The following is a 17,806-nucleotide window of genomic DNA, read 5'->3' on the forward strand; positions in this document are numbered from 1 at the left end:
TAAATTGTTTTAAAATGAGTTTTTAATTCATTTCAAACGACTTGGTCAAGTACTGCATCATTTATCACCAATTAAGTTAGGCGGCGGAAGGACACCTACCGCCACCTACCTTTCAGCATCCTATGAGAATCAGGGCCTCCTTATTCTATAAAATACACACATTAAAATTTGCAAACTAAACCAGCTACTTTGTGCAGGCCTGAAAGCAAACAATTTGAGAAAGGAATAGATGCATATTCTTTCCTTTTAGAACTGGTTTAAAATATATGCGTTCCTGTCACACAGGTTAGGTGGCTTATTATAAAGTTACCCTACAGGCATTGCAGTAGATAAGGAAAACGGGCCTAGCAACGGTCTTTGCTTGTTTAGTTCCATTTCTTTGAGACACATGTAGGTGGTTTGGACAGTCCGACAAACTCTGGTTCCAAGTTTCCATGTCATTTGTCTCAGGGAACCCACCAGTAAACAGGAGAAGTGAGGTATTCAGTTATACCATTCTCATCTGAGCAGAATCCCAGACTCCGCTGGAACCTGGAGACCCACAAGTTCATGGCAACAGAACGTAAAGGCAGGCTAGCTTTGGATAAGGATTATGTGCCAATAAGAATATTGACCTTTAATCTATACAAAGATAAAAGAATAAATTGACTAGAATACTGGCCGCTCGGTGTTCTGATCTAGTGATTCCGACCTTCATTGATTATTTTCCACGTCCACATCTTATGTGAATTTTAGAAAACTGTTAAAAGCTTATTTATATGCTAAATTCTTATAACCTGTAAGTCTAGTCTATGCAAATTTATTTTACAGTTTGCTATTTGATTTTCAGCTCTTTTTTTTTTTAAAAAAATTGTTAACCACAAGGATCTGTAAGGTTTTGCAGTATATAAATGCTATGTTATGTTATGCTATGAATACTAATTCATTCTTATGAAATCAGTAGCACCAAAAATTATCTGAATTGCATTAGTTGAACTACTATGCCCACTATTTCTTTACATGGTCTGGAGGGAATAGCAGCACATGCCATGCTGGGTGGCCCTCCATCTGTTCATCTCAATCAGACAAATCGGGGATAATGCTCAGAGCAGTTAAGGTCAAACTGTTAAAAAAAGGGTTAGTAAGGACATTGATAGATGGTACAAGTATCTTGGGGGGGGGGGAGGGGGGGAGTCCTTAATATTTGTAGTGACTCTACTACTATGGAAAATTATTTAGTGAATAAGGCCCATGAGTGATATCTCTGGGTTGCAAATCAGTGATGTTCTGGTGAGGCTTCTCAAACTCAGGAGCCCCTTATTTAATTATTTTATGAAACCAGAGTCACACTGAATGGAGCTTTACTGGCGGTAGATGCTTGATAGGAAATTGGCAGAACATAGCTGTTGCTATAGTTTTCTTTTTTTCCCCTTCCAAAAAAATAAAAATCACCTATTCTCTTTGTTTCATGCATTTACAAAATACAGTACTGTCCTTAGGTTCCAAATTTGAGACCAGGAAATAAAGTTCATGTTGACTAATATGACAAATCACACTATTTTATCCAAAGATAAGACTATTGGTAAGTGGAATGAATCACGATTGGACCCTCAGCCACAAGAGGGCATCCGCTCAAACTCAGGGGCAGGAAATTTCATGGCGACACCAGGAAATATTTCTTCACCGAGAGAGTGGTTGATCCTTGGAATGAGTTCCTGGTGCAGGTGATCGAGGCAAACAGCATGCAAGAATTTAAGAGCAAATGGGATGCCCATGTGGGATCCCTTAGAGGGTTAAGCCAAGGGAACCTGTCACCAGGAGTGGGATCCCTAGGATAGTAGACTTGGGGGTGGGTCAACAGAGTGGGCAGACCTGATGGGCTATGGCCCTTATCTGCCGTCATCTTCTATGTTTCTATGGATGATTTAAACAATGATAGTCAGTGCTTTTTTGGTTGCTGCTGGCATTATGACTGGATAGAATGGCTTAGTAAAGGAGGCACCTCTCCTCCTCTCCACCCCCTGTTTACCAACATGAGCAGCATCTTCCACTTGCTGTTCACGCTGGCCTCAGCTCCCTTCTGACGTCACTTCTTGGTCACCGGACCAGGACATGATGTCAGAAGGAGCCAAGGCCAGAACAAGCAGCAGGTGTTGGAACGGGGGTGGCCACAGGGGCCATGGCCTCCCACAAAACTGGCACTGCCCCAGCCCCCTTCCTCCCCAACCCCTGTCAGGCTTTGTCTTCACTCGTGGAAAAGAGTTTCTTCTGCCGCTGAGCTGCAGTGAGAATTTGCAGGAGCCAGTCAGGAAGTCACTCAGTGCTGAGCAGGCACGCCTGCTCGTTGCAGCTCAGCGGCAGAAGAAACGCTTTTCCGCGAGTGAAGACAAGAGTCTGACAGGGGTTGGGAGGGAAGGGAGCTGGGGCAGCGCTTGTCGTCGCTCTGTTGCAGAAAACCCCCGATTCTGAGGGTCAGTGCCTGACAGGGGGGTGAAGGGGGCTGGGTGCAGAGCCTGACCGGGAGAGGCTGGCTGCAGGGGGTAGGAAGTTGGGTAGGCAGGGAGGCCAGATGCTCAGGGGGTTGGAAAGACAGATATTGCACATACTGAGAGATTGTTGGGAAGGACAAATGCAGGGCCTGGGGGGTGGGTAGGAAAAGAGATGCTGCACAGGTAGAATAGTGGGAAGGGGAAGAAAGAAATGCTGCCATTGGGGGAGGGAAAAGGAATGGAGAATTGTTGGACATAAAATGTGTTGCGTGAGAGGGAAAGAGAGGAGAGAGTGTGGCACAGTGGTTAAAGCTATAGCCTTAGCACCCTGAGATTGTGGGTTCAAACCCATGCTGCTCCTTGTGACCCTGGGCAAGTCACTTAATTCCCCTTTGCCCCAGGTACATTAGATAGATTGTGAGCCCACCGGGAAAGACAAGAAAAAATGCTTGAGTACCTGAATAAATTTGTGTAAACTGTTCTGAGATCCCCTGAGAGGATGGTATAGAAACTTAAATAAATAATAAAATGAATAAATAAATGAAAGAACTGATAAGTGGTCTACTGTTAAAACAGCTTTTGTAGAGCCATAACATTTGCCACTCCAGTAGAAGCAAGAATCCTTGCTCCACGCAATGTGTTATGATTAAAATTCAAGCACTTTTCTAGCGAAGTTGTACCGCTGCTGTGGCGCCTTGCTGAAGAACTTATGAGCACATTTAAATATTTAAAAGCCTTTAAATGTTATATGATGATATTTGAGAAACTCGCCCAGTATTGATGAGGGGGGGGGGGGGGTCTTTTTGTTGTTTTGTTCTGTAAAGATAGATATATGGCAGAAAGTGAAGGAGAGAAAAACAGCAGATGGATAAGGTGGCCCTGGATACACAGTTAAGAGCACAAACAGAAGGAAGTGCAGCCAGAGATTTGGAAAGATGGTTTGAAAACCAAAATCACCAGGCAACAAAGGTAAGGGAAATGATTTTATTTTCCATTTAGTGATTGAATTGTGTCAGATTTGAGAAATTACATCTGCTGCCTATATTTAGCACTGTTCAGGAAGAAATGCATTTGTTTCTATTTCTCTGGGGTGTTGCAGAGTCTTGCATCTTAGTGTTTTATTTATATACTAGTTTTTTAGCCCGTTACATTAACGGGTGCTAGAATAGATGTGTACACTTAGGCATTTTTCTTTCTGTCTCTCCCCCTGCCCGTCTTTCTTTCTTTCTTTCTCTCCCCCCTGTCCAGCAACACCCCTTCCCTGCTCCCCCTATCCAGCAGTAGCCCTTCTCCCTTCCTTTTCCCTCCCCCTCTCCAGCAGCACCCCTTCCCTGCTCCCCCTGTCCAGCAGTAGCCCTTCTCCCTTTGCTGCTCCCCCTGTCCAGCATCCGCTAGCTCGGGGAGCCTTGGGGCTTTTGCTAGGCCGGCCCGCCTCGCATTATCGAAGTGGGCTGGTCTAGCAAATGCCCCAAGGCTGCTTGATGAAACTTTGGCTGCTGCTGATCCAGGAGTGAGAAGAAGAGGCATCCCAGCAGCGGCAGCATAGTCAGAAGGCAGAATGTCAGCCGGCGGAGAACAGGGCAGGAAATCAGCTGAGGCAGGCACTGCACATGTACGGCATGGAAGCACGGAGCAAGGCGGCATGGAGATTGAAGTACTTATGCGCGCTAAGGGTTTTATTATAGTGGATATTAGTACTTTTAGTTTGTGGTCCTGTATTTGTATAGGGGTTATCTGTGTTTTGCATGTGTGAACAAGGCCAGGTGTTCTGGTAGGAATGAATGCTGAGAAACATAAAATGTGCTTTGCGTAGTTTAATTTTGTGCTTAACCATTATGTATTGTTAATACGATTATATTGTGTGAATATATGAAAAATGAATGGAAAAAATGGTATTGTAATTAGTACTATTATGAGGGCAGGGTCTGGGGTGGAGATTAGGCGGGTTCTGGGGCGGAGCTTGCGGGCCCCCCCCCCAACCAAAAAAGCATTCCGCTGCCTATGGGTGAACATAACATGAGGTGGGTGGGTGGGGAAAAAGTGCCACTGACTAGATATTTAGCACTGGGCCATCTCCAGGCATCAGCAGTGAATATTCAGGTTTATGTGGCCAGCTGTCTCTTATCACTTGTCACTTAATACAGTCCATGCACAATGCACAATGTCGAATTTACTTATCTTTATAAATGGTGAATTCCATAGATCCACTCAACAGATATGTCAACTCAACAAGCTGAAATATGTTCATTATTGGAAAGAAATGTGGATAGACATGAGAAGAAATTGTATATTAGGGATGTGCAAAGGGCAAAATGTTTAAGGTTCATTTAGGCTTTATCTACTATAATAAAACCCTAAGCGCGCATGCGCACTCTTACCTGCGTGTTCCGTGGGCAGGATCGCAGCAGAGAGGACGTGCCGCTGAGGACGACGGGCAGCTGCAGGGATCGCTATAGCATCTGCGATCCTGCAGGCTACTGTATTAGCTACTCTCCCAGGACTCGTCAGGAAGCAGAGGCACAGCCAAACAATCTCCGTGGCAGAACAGGATCAGGAAAAAAGCTCCCACACTCCATGGGGCTACTGCTGGCTCTCACTGCAGTCTATCGACTCCTAGGAGGCACACTATCTTCTCAAAGAGCTCCTGAAGCTCAGTCTACACTGCTCCCCCCACAATCGCCAAGGAAGGAGTCTCCAGCAGAGGCAATACTCTTGTCTGCCATCCGTGCATTCACAGCGGGCGCCACCCCCAACACTCCAACCAGCTTTCTGCTGCGTTGGAACATGTGGGCTCGCAATAGAAACGCTACAAGGAGAAGCTCTCCTCCAGCCAGTCAGCCGTGGTGAGTTTAGAGTAAGCAATTAATGGGGCAGCGCTAAATTTCTCCATGCTAGGGCAGAATCCCGGTTAACTCTCACACTAGTCAGCCATTGAATCAAGAGGCTGATTTTTTTTTAAAAAAATTGAATCGATTCACCTGATTTGAATCGGTGAATCGATTTGAATCGTGAATCAGGCAGCACTAATGAACACATAGGTGCTCACGGTTATGTGGTCTATAAGTTGATTTTATGTTGTTATGTCAATCTAATTTCAAGATAAAAATTTCGTAAATAAAAATGTGGTTTTTTTGTTTTTGTTTTTTAAAAAGCTTCCTATAAACCGTATATTGAATTCTGATCTAATTAAAAAAAAAAAAGGTAAATCATTCCAGATTAGAGATGCTTGATAATAAAAAGATGCATGCCACTGAGTAAGTGACCAATTAGTTTTGGGGAGATATTGAAGGTAAAACCATTTCCTCAAAACACATCCTGATCTATCTGCTAATAAAGAGAGACTGGCCATTCCTTTCCTTCTGGCATTTACGTTTTCTATCTGCTTGGTCACCTTAAGACAGTGTATCGTAAACTGTGTGCCATGGCACACCAGTGTTCCTCCTGAGATTCCAAGTGACATTGTGCACTTCCGGGTCCGGGTGTCTCGAGACGAGGACACTAGGTTTAGCATGACCCACCTCGAGAAAGAAGTAATCTCAGTGTCTTGCAATCTTAGGGCTCCTTTTACTAAACTGCGATAGAGTTTTAGCACACGCAGGATTTTAGCGCATGCTAAACCCACGCTATGCGGTTAGAACTAACGCCAGCTCCATGCGTGCACTAAAACCGCTATTACAGCTTAGTAAACGGAACCCTGTCTCACTTGTCTTTCATGCGCAAAAATATTTCTTCGCTTTGCTCCTGGGGGCCCTAGGTAGAGTTACCAAATGTTACTCCTGTAAAATCCAGACACATTGCCCCACCCCCAGGCTGCCCAGTTCCACTCCACCCCATTACACCCAAGTCACGCCCCATCCTGTCCCATCCTCACCCCGTCCCTGCCCCCAGCCCCTTCAATCTGTTCTCATCCTCGGGTCCGCATCGGGACGGCATCTGCGCATATGCACATACAGCATGACAACATTGCATGCATTCATGCATGCATGTGGCATCACCGCATTACATCTGTGCATGCACAGATGACTTCCCAACGTGGTCCTGAGGTGGAAGCTTGTCCGGGTTTTATAAAAGTGCCGGGCTTTGAAAAGCCATCCAGACGACCGGACCTCTAAAAAGAAGACATGTCCAGGTAAACCTAGACGTCTAGCAACCCTGACCCTAGGGAAGTATTGGGGGATGTCCATTGGAATCCCAGATTATTTTTGTGGGGTCAGGCCAGGGAGAAGGGGTGCAAAGGGGCTTCTTGGGCTAGCAGAACTATCCTCAGAATAAGAGGCAACAGGGTGTTAGATCACCTGAACTGAAGTGCACATTTCACTTCAGATGACTCATTTGCACCTGTACTGCATTTTTACAGCATCCTGAGGTACAATTTTGCACAACTGGAACAATACTTTATGCATTTTATGGGCCCACTGTGCTAACCTTTAGCATAGTAATCTTTCTTTTTGAATCAGAAGCAAGACTGGTGCATGAAAAATCAAGAATAAACCACTGAACTATTACATCAGCCCAGAAGCAGGAGCTGCATCTAATACTGTATGTCATGAGTTAGGTTATAATGGTAAGAAATACAACTGCTACACTATTCCTTCCTTCTCACACCCATTTGGAAGCTTCTATAGAGTTTAGGTAGCATGAGTAGCTGCATACTTCAGTTTCTTTCTGAACTTCTAGATTACCACATAAATCACAATACAATCGTGTATAGATTAAAGACAATGCATAAATCAAAGCCACCTTGATTACTGTCAGCAAGCAATCATTGTGCAGCAAACAGTAAAATCCCAGGCAGAGGTACATCAAGGCACATGCATTCGGTTCCAAATGATCTCAATTGCTTTCATTTGAAAGGCTCAAAAAGCGTTTTAAGTCCCGGGAAAGTCATAGAACTGCCCATATACCATCATGTTCTTCTCCCCATTAGGCTGGGGACTAAGTGGCCACTCTGATTTTTGTTTGCACATTCTTGCCACAATGTTCTGTCAGAATAAATAATGTTTTGGTTTCCTGTTTGATGCAACTTTCTGTAAAAGGGAGAAAAAGCAAGTATTCATTTTGGTAGATGCCTTCCTCCGGAGAACTGACAACACAGATGTGCATGAGATATAGCACAGTTATACTTACCGTAACAGATGTTATCCAGGGACAGCAGGCAGCTATTCTCACATATGGGTGATGTCATCAACGGAGCCCTGATGCGGAAGCCTTTCAAGCAGACTTGCTTGTAGAAACTAGAAGTTTCGAGTCAGGCGCACCGCGCATGCGTGAGTGCCTTTCCGCCCAGCACAGGGCGCGTCTCCTCAGTTCAGATAGCTAGCAGAGAAGCCAACCAGGGGAGGTGGTTGCAAGAATAGCTGCCTGCTGTCCCTGGATAACACCTGTTATGGTAAGTAACTGTGCTTTATCCCGGGACAAGCAGGCAGGTATTCTCACATATGGGTGACCTCCAAGCTAACCAGAATGGGATGGTGGGAGTGTTGGCAATTTAGGAGAATAAATTTTGTAATACTGTCTGGCCAAAATGGCCATCCCGTATGGAGAAAACATTTTTGCTTGGAGGCTCAGACTCAAGTATGCATAGGTCACTGTTGGGCCACTGAGGGGTCCCTAATCAAACTTAATGCTACTCCTTGCCTGTCCTTCCCAATGCTCATTCTCCTTCAAGCTGCCTTAATGACTCGAGTTCTGTTTTGTTTCTGACAATACATATTCTGAGTTTGGGCCATGTGATGCCCGATGTTCTGTGCTAGTCTCCGAGAAAAATTCTGTCGTTTGGGTACTGTGTAGCTGCTACCAATTAAACAGAATACAGAACAGCTGTTCCAGAAGCAGCACTGGTTATTAAACTTCCAGCTGAAGCTGGCAGTGGGTTAACCATCTTGAGGGAAAATAGATTTGGAGAGAATGGTGGAAGAGACAAGATGGCCAGTGGCGGCTGACTGGTGGCAGAGGCAGGTGGAGCCTAAAACTAGCTAGGATGGAATTAAGGAAGTGGGCAGTGGTGTAGTAAAGGGGGTGTCCTGGGCACTGTCTTCAAGGGGGGGGGGGTGCCATGCTTCTCCATCCCCTCGTGTACCTCTTTATATGTTCGCCAGCGCGAACAACATCTTCCACTAGTGTCGGCTCTCTTCCGACATCACATTCTGGTCATGAACTGTGCCATGATATCAAAAGGGAGCCAACGCAGGTGCGAGCAGTGGGTGGAAGGTGCTTCTCGCATCAGTGACCATTTCATGAGGAACATGGGGGGCTGCTCAAGCAGTGGGGAAGAATGGGGGGCAATGCTACTGCCCCGGCCGCTGAACTCCCTCACTAAGCCACTGGAAGTGGGGTTTGGAAATCTCTCTCACCTTTTCAGTAGTATCTCAAGCTGAGTTACATTCAGGTACTCTAGGGGGGTAGATATTCAGAGTGGCAGTGAGGTGTTTTGGGGGTTTTGTTTTGTTTCTTACCAGTCACCAAATTTATGTCTGATAATCAATGCCAGGCTTTATTGAAAACTCCACTGGTTACCAGTCAAATATCAAATTGTGTATAAAGTTTTGGTGCTGATATTTAAAGTATTACACTATGCGATACCTTGGTATTTGACTCAGGTGCTGAAAGTGTATCAACCATGTAGACCAGGGGTGTCCAACCTTTTGGCTTCCCTGGGCTGCATTGTCCGGAAAAAAAAAATTTCTGGGGCCGCACAAACGTGTAAACGCTGCAGCAAGACAAAGGAGGGAGCCGGCAAGATGGTAAACAACCCAGGGCAGCAGAGAAAACACTGCATCGCCCTTAACCGGGGCTGCATAAAATGCTTCACGGGGCCGCATGCGGCCCCCGGGCCACAGGTTGGACACCCCAGTAGACCTTTAAGGTTGGAGGGGACATTAAGATTGGTTAGCGATGAGCTTGGTAGTGTTCGCTATGCAAAAATAAGGGCTTCAATGATTTATGTGGCAGGAGTGCTTTTGTGGAATAATTCAACAGGACCACTGAAGAGTACTTTCTGGTATTTAGAAATTTAAGAGCGTGTTAAAGACGTGTGGTGGACACCTGGAATGCGCTTCCAGAGGACGTAATAGGGCAGAGAACGGTACTGGGGTTAAAGAAAGAATTGGACAAATATTTGAGGTTCTAAGTTTGCTTATCTACACACTTCCTCCCTATTAAGTTTAAACTGAACTCATTAATATAATAATCACTGAGCCAGGGTAGGTGTGATAAGTTTTCACTGGCAGCTGTAATGGTGATGATGGTAATGGGCATAGACTTGTGAGGGGCCGCTGAAAAGTTCTCAGCCCAACCAAGAAGAGAATGATGTAGAGTCATGAAACTTACAAGTTATTCCATACTTTTCCTGGGACTTTTAATTTCATCGAATCATTGAAACAAAAAATATCAAAGTGTAGAATAAGTTTTATAGCTCCACATCATTCTCTTCTTGGTTGGGCTGTGAACTTTTCAGTGGCCTCTCTTAGATTTTCACTCTATTTTAAACTGCTACTTTTTTCACAAAAATTTCAGTTTAGAACCAGAACTGTGGTACAAAGCAACCAGTGTCGTATCAAAGGGCAATGTACTTTCTATCGATATGGCGAGAATGATGTGTACCTAAAACAAAATCTGATCCCCCCTTCTTACTCTATCTCCCCCTAAACACTCTTCCCATGTCTGTCTTCCCAACACATTCTCTCCGCCCAGAATTCTCCCCGGCTTCTTTCCCCAGTCTCACTCTTTTTACCAAGTACACAGACAGGTACAAAGTTTGATTGTAAACTTTCTGGAGATGGGGAAATACCCAAGGGTTCATATACTTTGTGATTTAACAGACGGGAATCATCAGCTTGCTGATTAAATTGTTTGTATGGGGCTATCTGCTGATATTCAGAAGCATTTCATAAGAACATAAGCAATGCCTCTGCTGGGTCAGACCCGAGGTCCATCGTGCCCAGCAGTCCGCTCACGCAGCAGCCCAACAGGTCCAGGACCTGTACAGTAATCCTCTATCTATACCCCTCTATCCCCTTTTCCAGCAGGAAATGACCAGTTCTTCCATGTGCTAACTTTTGCTCCAGCTTTTGCTCAGGTGAACACTAGACCACCAGGGCATCTTTTTTTGTGTGTCTGACTGGTAGAGCTGCTGCCTCAGCAACCAGAAGTTGCGAGATCAAATCCCAGTGCTACTCCTTGTGACCCTGGGCAAGTCACTTAATCCTCCAGTGCCCACCACTTTGAACGTCAGCTTTGAAATGCCAAAGCCACAATATAAGAATATGCTTTCCCTAATATAAGAACATAAGAATAGTCTCACTGGGTCAGACCAATGGTCCATCACGTCCAGTAGCCTGTTCTCATGATGGTCAATCCAGGTCACTAGTACCTGGCCAAAACTCAAGGAGTAGCAACCTTCCATGCTACTGATCCAGGGCAAGCATTGGCTTGCCCATGTCTTTCTGAATAAAAGACTATGGACTTTTCCTCCAGGAAATTGTCCAAATCCTTCTTGAAACCAACTACGCTATCCACTCTTACTACAACCTCTGGCAATGCGATCCAGAGCTTAACTATTCTCCGAGTGAAAAAATATTTTAGCCTATTGGTTTTAGGAGGAAAGGGAAAGAGGGCCAGGTCAGGAAGCAATTCAGGGTAGAGTGGTCAGGTTAGAGCAGGGGTCTCAAAGTCCCTCCTTGAGGGCCGCAATCCAGTCAGGTTTTCAGGATTTCCCCAATGAATATGCATGAGATCTATGTGCATGCACTGCTTTCAATGCATATTCATTGGGGAAATCCTGAAAATCCGACTGGATTGCGGCCCTCAAGGAGGGACTTTGAGATCCCTGGGTTAGAGCGAAAGAAGGGTGTGTCACTAAACACCTGCTCCGCTCAACCAACCTTTCTACAATGCTCTAGATACAGCACAATTTTTTCCAGCAGAATACGAGGGTAAACCTCTCTCTTTCTTTTTTATGCATGGCTGCTGAACAGTAAACAACTGCATTGACAAACATTTAAATCCATTTTAATATGGTCTGTGGTAAAGGTTTCTGCATGCGATTTATACCTGTTAAAAATTATATAAAGTTGGCATTAATTGTATGGCAAGTGTTCTGAATAGGCCCCATGGTCATTAAAAAGCAAAACGTTAAAGAAAGGTATTCCGACTGCACCTAAATTATGTTATTCAATTAGTTCAGCAGCTGGAAAGATTACATTTTGTAAAGCAAATGGACTGCCTGGTGACAGTAGTTCTTCAAACAGTGCTTCCCAAACCTGGTCCCGGGGAAACCCTTAGCTAGTAAGGTTTTCACGATATATACAATGATTATCCATGAGACAGATTTGCATGCTTTGGAGGGAATGCATGTAAATGTATCTCATGCATATTCATCATGGATATCCTGAAAACCTGAACAGGTTTGGGAAGCGCTGGCTTAACATTTTCCGATCCCTTTTAAGTGATGAGGGACAGAGGATTTCCTTAAGTGTTTCTTTACTTGTCCTGTTTGCCTGTGTTGAATAGATTATAAACTCTGTCAAACAGGTATTGTCCTGTACATATTTGTATTTTGTAAACCGCTTGGACCAGTAAAATGAACAAGCGGTATAACAAGATTAATAAACCACAAGTCTAGAAGTGCCACAGAAATTATAAATAGTAGTAGTATTTTAATGTATCATTCATGAGGTCTAAGTAGAATGTAATACCTTTACAGAAAATCTGGATGCGAGTTAAATAATTAGCACATTAAAGCCAAGGGTCTAATGGATCGTCTCACTCATGCATTAGAAAATCCTAGTTTCCCACTCAGGTTGCTGCTGTGCTGGTGTTTTCAGAATACACCCTGCCCCCTTATTCAGGACTAGATGCATAAACGCTCCGATCGTGTACTGATGATCACTAAACCAGTTTGACTGGTTTAGCGACCGATCGAATCTGCTGACCCGATGTTCAAAAATGGTTCACCACATTTTTGCATACATTCATACATTCTCTGACTCTGGAATGCAAACAACCTCATTACTATTAAAATGAGGTCATTAGTATTAAAAGAGTCATCCGATCAATGGCCTAACATTGCAAAGCCATAAGTGGAGTGCTAATACAGACCCGAAAAAACAGACAGGTCTAGACCCTCCCTGCCAGGATCCCATTCTTGTGCTTTAATAAAAATCAGCAGGAGAGATGCCTACTCCTTCCTGCTGCCGCAAATCCCCCCCCCCACCGAGAACCCCCCCACCAAAATCCCTCCTGCCAGGACCCCCCCTCCCCACTCCCTGTACTTTGCAAGAAAATCAGCAGGAGAGATGCCCACTCCCTTCTGTCGCCAAATGTCCCCAACACCCCCCTCCAAACTACTCCATACCTCTATGTGAAGAAGACAGCGGGCCTTCCCCTTAACAATACATCCTGGGATACACGGGGAGGGGCCTAAGGCTCTTATTGGCTCAGACATTTAAGACCCCTCCCAGGGGGTGTCTGGGGCAATCTGGGTCTTAGGCCACCTGCCTGGTGCATTCTGGGATATACTAGGAGAAGCCTAAGGTCCTAATGGGCTCAGACACCTAAGGCCCCTCCCCTGGGAGCCAACCAGGGCCTTAGGCCCCTCCCCATGCATCCCAGGATGCACCAGTAAGGGGAAGGCCCACATTTTGGAGTGGTGGGCCTGCAAGGAGGGACTGGGCATCCGTCCTGCTGTCTTATTTACGTAAAGGTACTGGGTGGTTCGGAGGGGTGCAGGGCAGTTTGTGGGAACTGAGGGGCATCTGCTGGCAGGAAGGAGTGGGCATCCCTCCTGCTGATTTTTATTAAAGTATAGGGGGGAGTCCTGGTAGGGAGGTTGGTTTGGCTTGGCATGGGGGGGGATCACAGCGTCAGAAGGGAGTGGGCTTTTCTTTATTTTTCTTCTGGAGTTTGTCGGGGGGGGGGGGTAGCTCGACTCACTTTTTGTTATTTTGTTTTTTAATGTGGCAGATATTGTGCATGCATAACACACACAAACATCTGTGCCATTAAAGAAAAAAAAAAGAAAGAAAGAAAGAAGACCCGAATAGCTGAGTGGCAGAAGGCTGCTTTGAGTAGGGTTACCAGACGTCCGGATTTCTTCGGACATGTCCTCCTTTTGGGGACATGTCTGGGGATCTGGATGGTTTTTCAAAACCTGGGTTTTGAAAAGCTTCTGGCAACGAGCGATGTCAGGATGGCATTTACGGATGCAATGCAGCAATGCCACATGCATTGCATCACACCAGCACAAGTGCGAATGCCGTCCGACGTCACTTGTTGCTTGTGTAGGTCGAGGGGGCGGGGCATGGGGCAGACCTGGGGCAGAATGGAGAGAGGCCGGCCAAAACAGGGTGGGCATGGGGGCGTGGCCATTGGTCCAGATTTTCTGTTTCAACAATCTGGTAACCCTAGCTTTGGGGCTTCCCCTGCCGCTAAGCTGTTTGGGCTTCCCAAACCAGCTCTGCACATGTGAGAGCTGGTTTCTTAATGAGCAATTGGATGGGATTATGGCTGCCCTCTGCAAAACTCATTTGCATGGGAAGGAATTTGAGCATCATCGTCATTTAGAAATCGGCCAAAAAAAAAAAAATCAGCCCACAGTGACCTACCTGTATTGTCTTAACACAGTGACCTACCTGCATTGTTTTTAGTGCATGTAGCTGTTAGTTCCCCCCCCCCCTCTTTCCCATGAGAGGCTACCCTCATCCCTCAAGCTTCCTTATTTGGTTATAGCATTCTTCTGAATATGCTTATTTTAGAGGTGCTTTCCACACAAAAGAGCAGAATTGTAATTAAATCCCAAAGATTTTTGTATACTACATTTCCAGAAAATAATAAGTAAAAGGCAAGTAACAATAGCATTATTATTTTAGCCTTTTGCTGGTGTTACTTTTTCAGGCTTTAGTTTAGGGATGGACAACAGCAGTTCATGAGGGCCTCAATTGGGTTATCAAGATGTCCACAATGAGTATGAATGAGATCTATTTGCATACAATGAAAGCAGACCATGTAAGTCAATCAATCTCATGTATATCCATTGAGGAAATCCTGAAAACTCAACTGGGTGTGGCCCTAGGGGATGGTGGTTAACACCTCCCCCCCCCCTTTTTACCTGAAATTAATCTGTTCCCAATTATTTACTGAACTTCATTTAAAACAGGAATCGTGAAGCAATGAACAGCAAGTGTGAAACCAAAAAAAGAGTTCTATAGGCATCTAACATCAACCTGTTCATGCACAAGATATTAGACTTAGGCTGCCTCTAGAAATCTTTGCAATATTTTTACTGATCTTCTATTTCATCTATTTGAAATGCTAGTACTAGAGTTTCTAAACTATTATAGGGATTTTAATTTATATTTGGAGAATAGATTTGATAACAAGATATCATTTTTGAAAACTGTACAATTTGATTTACCAACTGAGATCCCCACTCATCAAAAGGGGCATATGTTGGATTTGCTGTCTGCTAATGATCCGCTTTTGCTAACATTCTACTTGTATCTCACCTTGAACCTAATTAAGGGGTCCTTTTATTAAGGTGTGCTAAATGATTTAGCGCGCACTAAATGCCAAGGCGCCCATAGACTACAATGGATGCCTTAGCATTTGGCTACAGTGCCAACATAAGCTCAGAATTTATGCAGTTGGTTGGGAACTTTTCAGCACCCCCTCCTATTAACAGTAGCCATATTGATAATTGCACTCCCACGTAATTTCATTTACGACAGAATACCTGCTTTATACTTCAGTTAAAGTTGCATAGACACTGTTAAAACTATTCTTGTATGGTAGATAAAACAGAGATATTGCTAATGAATCAAATATTATCAGGTATGGTTAGATCAAAGTTCCAGGGATCTCAAAGTCCCTCCTTGAGGGCCGCAATCCAGTCGGGTTTTTTAGGATTTCCCCAATGAATATGCATTGAAAGCAGTGCATGCACATAGATCTCATGCATATTTATTGGGGAAAACCTGAAAACCCGACTGGAATGCGGCCCTCAAGGAGGGACTTTGAGATCCCTGGATCAAACCATGTATAACACCTACAATTCTTCATCCATCCTGCCTGTGCGATGAATGTGGGGCGAGGAGGGCTCCATTCATTTTTACTTGCACAGATTTTTACAAATACATTTGTAAATGTAACAAACCATCTCCTGCAGGAAAATGTTATGGGTTTGATTGCAGCTCCTTTAAGAAGGGGGGGGGGGGGGTTAAAAATCTGGAGCTCTCTCATTCATTCAAAGAAGGCCTCTCTGAAAGTACCCCCCCTTAACTCGTGTTGAGTATACTTGGAGCACAGCCTGCTTTGCACCACAATGAGTCAGAGGGAGCACATACACCACGCCGACCCATTGAAAAAGACCATTGAAATCTTTGACTCAGCAATGCCCTTCTCTCTTCCTCAGCATTTTTTTCCCCCTCAAAAGAAAAAAAAACAGCAGAAGTGGTGTGTTGGCGACCACCTGAGCTGCTTCTGATAGATTTATTATTTTTTTTTAATCACCAGAGGAGTAAATGGTATAAGAACAAGGGTCGCACGGCCTCAAAAGTGATTTTATTTTATTTTTTTAAATCTGCACCTTCCAAAACCTGCCTCTAAACGCATTAGCAAGTGTTAGTTCTCTGAAGATAGCCAGAGAGCCAGCTATGCTCCCTGTTATCTGTCAGGCACACAATAGCAGCATTGATAAGACAACGGCAACTGGCTTTTGACAAGTGTCCTATTCCAGCCTCGCATTCCAGAGCACTACAGAAAAAGGGGGGAAAAAGACCAAAAAAAAAAAAGCATCGGATGCTTGTTTCACTCTACCTGAGCAAATTTTCGCTGCAAAGGAATCCTTCTCAAAAGGCTCTTCCGGTCCCAGCCGTGGCACACTTGGGGGGAGGGGGGGTGGGGACAGACCACACAGCCGTGGCAGGCCGGCTTTGCTCTTCTAAATCCCCACTCGAATGCGATGACACCCGCTAACCCCAGCCATCTGTTGAAGCCAGTCTTCCAAGCGCGCGCGGCCGCCCAATCCCAGCACCAGGACCCAAACGGGCAGCAAAGTAACCTGAGAGTTTGAGACAGGACTGCTATAAAGAGCCTACAAAGGGGAGGAGCCCGGGAGAAGGTAGAGAGGGGAGCGCGTCCTTATTGGTGGCTGGCGGTGTTACTGCTCACCACGCCCTGTAATCCTGAGGGACCCCCCTGGGACCCTCACAGTAGGACGCACAGAAGCACAACGGCCCTGCTGAAAGACGATTTATTGCAGGTCTATTGAGGGCAATTTCCTCTGACCGGCTCCCCTCCTTAGAGGAGATAAAAGGTTCGCCTCGAGATCCTGATAAAGGAGTCCTTTGCACTGAAATGTGACATCTGCATTTTAAATCCACTCGCCTTTCTCGGCAGTGTGACAGCTTCCTGCATTCTTTAAGACTGGGGAGAGTGACCGCAGAAAGTTTAGTTTGCATTTTATTTAAACCGGAATAAAAGTAGACCTTCAGCTCTTCCTCCTCCCCATCGAGAGCTAGTTTTAATTGCTGCCTCAAAGCACCAGTCTAGGCTTTGCTTGCAGAAGAAAGAGATTGCTTCCACCCCCCTCCCCCCCATTCTCTGTGACTTAAAAAAAGGACCCCCTGTTTTCTTCTTTTAAAATTCACCTTTCAGTAAAAGACTGAAAACGAAAACACATTCAACTGTTATAAACAGGCTTGTCTTTCTGCTCTTTTTTTCCTACCGGCTTTATCCTAATTACATATTATTAGTCTAAATAACTCTATGCTGATCCCTTGAAAGTGGGTTTCTGGTTTTGATCAGTTTTGTGGAGTGTTCTTTATCTTTTTCACAGTACTCAGAACTTGGCCTAGGAAGGAATTAATTGCTCAGAACTGAGGGGGGGGGGGAGGGGGGATGCTGTATTTTTAAGCCAAGACTTTTCATTTTAACTAATAGAGCTAGCTGTATTTCTCAGAATATTATTTTGTATTTTTCCTTGCTAGGGATGTACATTCATGGATGCCAAAACAGTTTTGGTACAACAAAGAAAAATGGGGAGACCCAATGATCCACAGTGAAAACAATCCACCAATGAAAACAAAAACTGTGAATACAGATGTTCTGGAGATAATTTATTAAACACTGACATATAAAGCCATGAAAATTCAATTAAAAAAGTACAATGCTAAAAAATACTGTGATAAAAATCCAACCGGACCCTACACAGTCTGTGTTTCGGCGAACACGCCTTCCTCATGAGTCCAATGGTTTACTACCTCACATATAAAGAACTGGACTGAAAACAGTCTATTGTCTAACATGTGAGCAAAGAACACCGCAGACAAGCTGAAGTAGCA

The 17,806-nt window shown here is 44.7% G+C and overlaps 1 protein-coding gene across 4 annotated transcripts in view; it reads right to left on the reverse strand.

Annotated features, from left to right (window-relative positions):
• SULF1 (sulfatase 1) overlaps window positions 1-16,540 on the reverse strand; it is a 245,651-nt gene extending 229,111 nt beyond the window's left edge. For 2 of the 4 annotated variants that reach the window (XM_033934433.1, XM_033934434.1), the window contains exon 1: window positions 16,281-16,538. The gene's annotated coding sequence lies outside the window, so the exon portion shown is untranslated. Of the gene's footprint in view, window positions 1-16,280 lie in introns of all 4 variants that reach the window. The other 2 variants (XM_033934437.1, XM_033934438.1) reach the window with 2 other exon arrangements.
• Window positions 16,541-17,806: the final 1,266 nt, after the last annotated feature.

This window comes from Geotrypetes seraphini, chromosome 2 (genome assembly GCF_902459505.1).
Source record: "Geotrypetes seraphini chromosome 2, aGeoSer1.1, whole genome shotgun sequence".
Taxonomy (NCBI): Eukaryota; Metazoa; Chordata; class Amphibia; order Gymnophiona; family Dermophiidae; genus Geotrypetes; species Geotrypetes seraphini.